Here is a 7,307-nt window from a genome sequence, read left to right as displayed (position 1 = left end):
CGCTTCTCTTGCTCTTCTTCTTCTTCCTCGGGTTTCTGTGTTTTTGTTTCTTTTCTTTTATTTTCTTATTTTCTTTCTTTCTTCTGTACATTAAACCATGTTTTAATACTTCTTTCAATTATCATGTTTTATTCCCGACATAAATCCCTTATAACTCGATATTTGCGGGTTTTCGTCATTAAATCAAACCCGGATTTTAGAGGCTCGATTCGTTCATATCAAGTCTCTGAAATTTGTCTTTTGTACATATTTCCATTGTTTGTTTTCAGTTTGTCAAATTCTTTCAAGGTTCGTTTCATCTTCGTAAATAAACCTAATTCGTTTTAATTCGTCTTAATTTGTTTTAATTAGTTTTAATCCGTGTTTATCGCTTTTATGACGATTTCATATGTAATAAACCTGTTAAATCACTTTCACTTGAGTTTAATATCGACAATCAATCGTAAAACATACCAAAGAACATTAACTACCCACGGTTCTGACTTCACAGCCAGAGCTCAACTCAAGAACAGACGCAGAAATAGCTGTGCCTCTTCTAAGGGACGCAACAGATGTTGCGCCTGTTCTGAGTTGAGTTCTGTCCCTGAACTTTCGTTCTCGCTTTGACCTAGTTTTTAATTATGTAATTAATTGACTATTAATCGTAATATCACTCTTAATCTGTCTTATTTTTGTCACTTTAATTTTTAACCCTTTTATTTTCTCTTCTTTTTCTTCAAATTTCCGTCTTGAGTGTATTTTTGACGTAAATCAATTATGCATTGTAATTCATTGTAATTTTAATTACCGTATTTTATTTACCATTATTATTTATGTATGGTTTGTTTACTTGTTTTTCACATGTAATTAATTCTAATTCCCAATTCGACATAATTGTTTGCTAAATTATTTGCTCACTGACATAGTTTAATTCACATGTTAGGATTAATCTGTGGATGTTGCATTGCATGCATATAATCGACGACATATCAAATACGAACAATTTCCCTAATCATTAGTAGAGGCCGCTGTCGAGGCGGGCGGGATTAGGTATTCAGTAAAAGAACTTCCTAATACGTACCCTCACCCCTTACTCCAGATCTCTGTGAACATCCGTGTTCATTGGCATCCACGAGAGTCATTCTAGACATAGGATGCTAAGGGTAACGAGTTCTTAGTGTTCATGTGACTACTTTGTGTCTTGACATGACACGAGGTATTCGAACGATTCCAATTTCCCATAAAAATTGGTGGCGACTCCACAAATGCACGCTTATTCAAGCGCTTTCGGGCGCGCCGCGGGTGGCCCATGTCCACAACAATATAGTAAAATGGTTGTCTAATAAAGGAAAGTTGAGAAATGGGAAGAACACAATAATTTTGCCAAAAAGGGGAAATGTGAAGCAGATAGGAATGTGGAGGGAGTATTAAAATAGGAAAAAGATTTGTAATCTAATTTGATGAAAAAATTGGCAATTCACATTTAAATAAAATTTGATTGTTGATAATGGTCAATAAATTCACAATCTCTCTATAAAAAAGTCTCTCTCTAAAACCACTAACTTAAACTTTAAGTTCATCAATTAGGGGCTATCGTCTACCAATTTGGTGGAGGTTAAGCCCCAATTTTTTCATTTTTCTTAATAAATATCTATTAATTATATGTAAATAACTCTTACCTCTCGTTTATTAGAGATTTGTCCTCACCTTTGTGTGAGTTTTGTCCTCATCTTGTGTGAGATTCATCCCTCTATTTGGCAGGTTCAAGAATTATGAGAAAGATCAATGATCTTATCTATAGTCATATGGTTTTGCAATGGTTATTGGATTATTGCTTACGATTTGTGAGATCGGACAAGATTCATCTCTTTCCAAACATTATTATCAGATCTATGGATCCCCTTGCGGTTGGCTGTTTGAAGAACAACGGTATTTTAGAAGGTGGTGTGCAGATGCGCTTTTATCTAAGAACGATCTTAGTTTTAGGAAGAGTTTGTCTTGCTTGTGTTTTACAAATTTGCATTCGGTTAATTTTAATTTTTGTTGCAATTCTTGTATGACATATTATTATTATTATTATTATTATTATTATTATTATTAATGAAATTGATCTTTTACCCAAAAATAAAATAAAATTTGATTGTTGATCTGAGAGTAAAAATAAATTTAGGGATATTCTACGGTGTATCCTTAAGTTTTTTGGTTTTCTATGTTATACCCCTACATTTTTGAAATTCTATGGTATACCCCTAAACTATATACATAAGTCTATACAATGACCTTATTCATTGTCTTTGCTAGCTCAATTTATTAATTGATCTATTAAATCGTCTATTTACCATTACAATTACTCGGCAACCTACTCATTTACTTATAGTACGTCGAATTACCATTAACCCATCAAATAGGATACGAATTTAACTCAAATTCATCAAATCATCATTATCATTTCATGCTTCATAACGGAGATTTTTAATAGTAGTTTGTGCTTATATAAAGTGATTTTTGATGCTTCTCATATAGCATGGTGATACAACATTAATGAGTTAAAATAAATGTCAAATTACGGTTGTTTTATAGCCCCCGAAGGGGATGGCTTACATGGTCCATGTGGTGGTGCGGGAATGCATGGGCCCGGGGGGGACTTAATCCCCTCGTCATCAAAAAAAAAATATAGTGATAAAGTTAATGGAGATCTGAAGGAGGTCATGATGGAGAATAAATAAGAAGTTTAGGGGTACACCATAGAATTTTAAAAATATAGGGGTACAACATAGAAAACCGAAAAACACGGGGGTACACCGTAAAATATCCCATAAATTTAATTGTTTTAAAAATGAGAAAATAGATAGTGGGGTGATGTCACCATGACATCATTTCATGGTTGAAGAAATGTCCTTGTATTAATCCCCCTTAAACTAAAATAATAAGAGATCTCTAAAGTTTTCCTGCCTAAATGAATTAGGCTATAAATGGGCTTCATAACATCATTTCTACAACTGGGCCATCCTGATTAATTTCGACTTAAGCTATTAATGGGATTCATAATATCATATCTACAAATGGACCATACTGATTAATTTCATACAATAAATAATCGTAATTTATTTTCGCAGTATAATTTTTACTCATTACAGTACATTTTACACAATATTTTCCATTTCCATACCCCCAAAAAAACCAACCAAGTCAATTCTCTCAATTGGTAACCTAAAATCTCTCAAATTAAATCGTTTTTTTCTAACAATGGATGATAATTTGAGTCTAGAACATATTCATAATTTGTTATTTACACGATCTTTACGAATCATAATTTGTTTCTTTTGTTTTATTGGACTTTTTAAAATAAGGGTTTGTATTATTAATTGCAATTTGCAAACCATAGTTCATTGGTTTAACTTGGTGGGTAGCGGTAGCACTAATGAGAGGAGGAAGGAGATGTCACCGGCAGCAGGGGCGGTCGTTCCGGGGATGAGGGATACAGGCGTAACGCTGGGATGGGAGGTTTAAGTGGGGCAAGGAGAGCGGGAGAAGAGCAGGTTGGTGGGCAAATTGGTGTCAGCGAGTCGGGGTGGGAAGGGGAAGGGTGGTCGTGCGAAGTGGAGGGCGGGGTTGGGTGGTCAATTGTGGTGGCAGAGGTTGTAACAACCCGGATTATAAAACAAAGGAAAAACATATATTAAATGAATTATCAGAGTATAACAATGATAAAAGGGTCAAGGTGGCGGAAACACCTGACCAATCCGGTTCGCTACTAAATCCAAAACAAACTAATAAATTATTCAAAGGTTCTCAAACGTAAAAACAAACTCCTAATTAATTATTCGGCTCGCCCCTCGATGCATCCCAAAAGACATCATCCAAACAGCGACAAGCATTCAACCTGAAAATGGGGATCGACAATCAGTCGAGAGTAACTAGATGCTCTCCCAGTCATGTTTACAACAATTGAATATAACCAACAATCAATAACAATTGAAATGTAAAACCAGTAAACATGTGAGATCATCTATACTCATGAAAACTCGACAACAACTCACTACCAAACAATGGCATAAGAAGATAATTATTCGAAATATTGACTCTAAGTAAAGCAGCATATGACGACGCATAACACAAACCACATTACGACATCATGCACATCATAGAACCATTATGACCATGTACCATGTGACCAAACCAACAACCTACTAGAGCGTATAACAACTGCCTCTAGTCACAAGCACAGTGTATAAAATGAACGCCGTTAGAGCGTATAACAATCGCTTCTAATCCGTCGAGCGTATAACAATCGCCTCGAATCGACGGAGCGTATAACAACTGCCTCCATCGGTGTGGACCGTATAACAACTGCATCCAAGGTACTATGTATAGCGTATAACCACTGCCTATATGTCTAAGACCTGGCCAGACTCTCGGTGCAATAACTGTGCACCGAACGACACTCGGGGAATAGAGCGTATAACAACTGCCTCCATTACCCCCCCGACCATAGACCATACACCAGACCCCGAAGGGTTGCATTAGTTCATTCCGTTCGGTATGTAACCGATACCTCACGTCATCTATACAACCAGCCCACAAACAATGCACAGTATAACTGACTATACATACATATGAATAACATCACTTTCAAATCATAGGATAATATAACTGACTATCCCACAATTATATAAACAAGAGTAATAAACGATATATGCAAACACAACGTTACACAATGAAACTGAACACCACATAACATGTGAAATAAGTATCAACCATTCAATGTTATAGTAACCCCAGCTATAACTTTAACATTAACCATTCAATGTTATAGTAACCCTAACCATAACATAAACTCTGGATGCGAGGTTATAGTAACCTCTACAATAACTTTAGTATATATAACTTGAAGTTATACATACCTCAACTATAACCTTGACACGAAACTCAAAGTTATACTTGCATTAACCATAACCTTGAGCCGTAAATCTCAGGGTTACATTAGTTACAGCTATAACCTTGACTCGCACCTCAATGTTATAGTAGGTCCAGCCATAACTAGAGTAGCTACCCAAAGTTGTATTAACTTCAGCTATAACACATGAATCATCATCAAGGTTATACTAGCTTTAGCTATAACTTTGCAGAGCACTCTTGGCCGCCTATCATGCCGCCACTAGGGTTTATTCGTAAACCCTAATTGCGTTCATGACACCCATAATTTAATGCATAAGCAACATATGATACATAATTAATGCACAAAACATAAACAAACATGCGAAACATATTTAATCATGATAACAAATAATCAAACATGTACCAATCATGCAAAACAATCATTAAATCATATTAATTATATCAATTGGCATAAACACTATTAAAAGAGAAACACCTAGTTACCTCATTAGCAATTAGTGAAAACCGCCATAAAGAAAACGACCAACAAATCCTTGTATCCAACACGTGTCAGCATCCCAAAAATCGACTTTGAAGAAAGGCAGAAATCAAAACCCTTGAAAACGCCATGAAAAGCTATCCTTCTTCTTTACCCATTTAAATAAGAGGCCTTAGAGGTAGGTCTAAAGGTCCATATAAATAATTCTCATAAAAATATTTAGAGAATAAATTATTGTAAAGATAAGAGCAAGGATTATGAAAATATAATTTATCAATAAGTTTGGAGGAAGAAAAGATATTCAACAATGGAGTCAAAGGGAGAAAAGAAGAACGAAGGAGAGAAATAGAGGAGAGTGCGGCATATTTCACGCAAGAACAAAGAGAGCGGCTTGTCTGCTTGGTTAGCGTTTCACGCGACAAAGAAAAAGGATTGACCTAGTTGCTTGCTAGGTTAATTCTATTTATAAGGAGATTAATTAATGGGCTTTGGGTCCATTAGCTCATACAATGGATTATCTGATTACAAATCAGGTTGGACCATATTAAAACGTAAGGAGAGCTTATATTAGAAAAGTAGTTATAAAATTAAAATAGTAAAATCGTCCACGGACATTTTAACCCATTTAAAACTAGGTCAAAACGAGAAATAATAAAATAGAGAACGAATATGATAAATATAAATATTTCTAAAATATATTATTAAATTCCGAAATAATCAATTTAATAAATACTTTTATAAGAAAATATTATTATAAAATACGGGGTGTTACAATCCAACCCCCTAAAAAGAAGTTTCGCCCTCGAAACTTGAAATTCAAAGATCAAATCAAGAGAAGGTAAGAATTACAAGGGATCATCACAAAGTTCATCTCGGAAACCTTACCGCTGCGCACTCTGATCCATATCAACAAGCTTAAACCAAAGAAAAGATCATAAATCATCAATGGTATTATCATCTCCATTCACTTTAAAAATCTCAAAAGTCACATCAAACTCAAACCCTCTAAGTCCATAAAGATCATTAAGCCAACATCTAGTCCTCATATTTCAAACACTCATCCAATTACCATTAACCATCACAACATATATGCCCTCTCAAAGCTGTGAACTCACTACTATTACCCAAAATCCACATAAGCTTTAACAAATACTCCAATTCTAGTTTACCATTCACCACAAGATCTAGATCTGGCAATAACCAAAACCCCAAACAGATAATCTCTATACAAAGAACATCTTTCAATGAGAAAACTCTTCCATTCACGAGTGCCATTAAAATCACTCCTACTCTAATATCCTCAAAGCGAGTTGTGCTTACTACCAACCACAACTTTTAAGCTCAAAAGACTTTAATATGAAATCTCGATGATTATCTACATATATCTAGTATCCAAAGTCATCAATCTCAAACCTCAAACTCTGACTAAACTGTCATAATTCTATGCAACTGCAAACTCATGACAAAATTATTAGTCGCACACTCAAGAACCTATCATTTCCTTTGAACACTTATGATCATGACATTCCTAAGTATCCAATGAACCATACATCTTTTGTTATGCTAGTACCTAGTGTACCACAACACACTTGTCATCGATAACGCATTTCCATCAAAGCGTAATCATATAACCATATAAATATTATCCCATGTGCTCATATAACTACCAAACTTATAACCTCAATTTTTAGTTACAGTTTACTATCCATGAATATCATCTCAACATCACAAATCCACCATAAGACTATATGAATCTATGTCCTTTAATTAATCACTCATACACTTTAAATGAAACATCTTTAACCCCAGATAGAACAAACAAACATCTATGTATTCTCAATGTAATATCATCCTCAAACTTCCTAAGCTCAGTATAAGACATTTAATACTCCTTCTCCAAAACTCTATATCTTATTCCCAATTAACACTCGCATACAACTATGTCACTAAG

Source organism: Silene latifolia, chromosome 3, assembly GCF_048544455.1.
Source record: "Silene latifolia isolate original U9 population chromosome 3, ASM4854445v1, whole genome shotgun sequence".
In the NCBI taxonomy this organism is placed as follows: Eukaryota; Viridiplantae; Streptophyta; class Magnoliopsida; order Caryophyllales; family Caryophyllaceae; genus Silene; species Silene latifolia.
Note: the sequence above shows the minus strand (reverse complement) of the source record.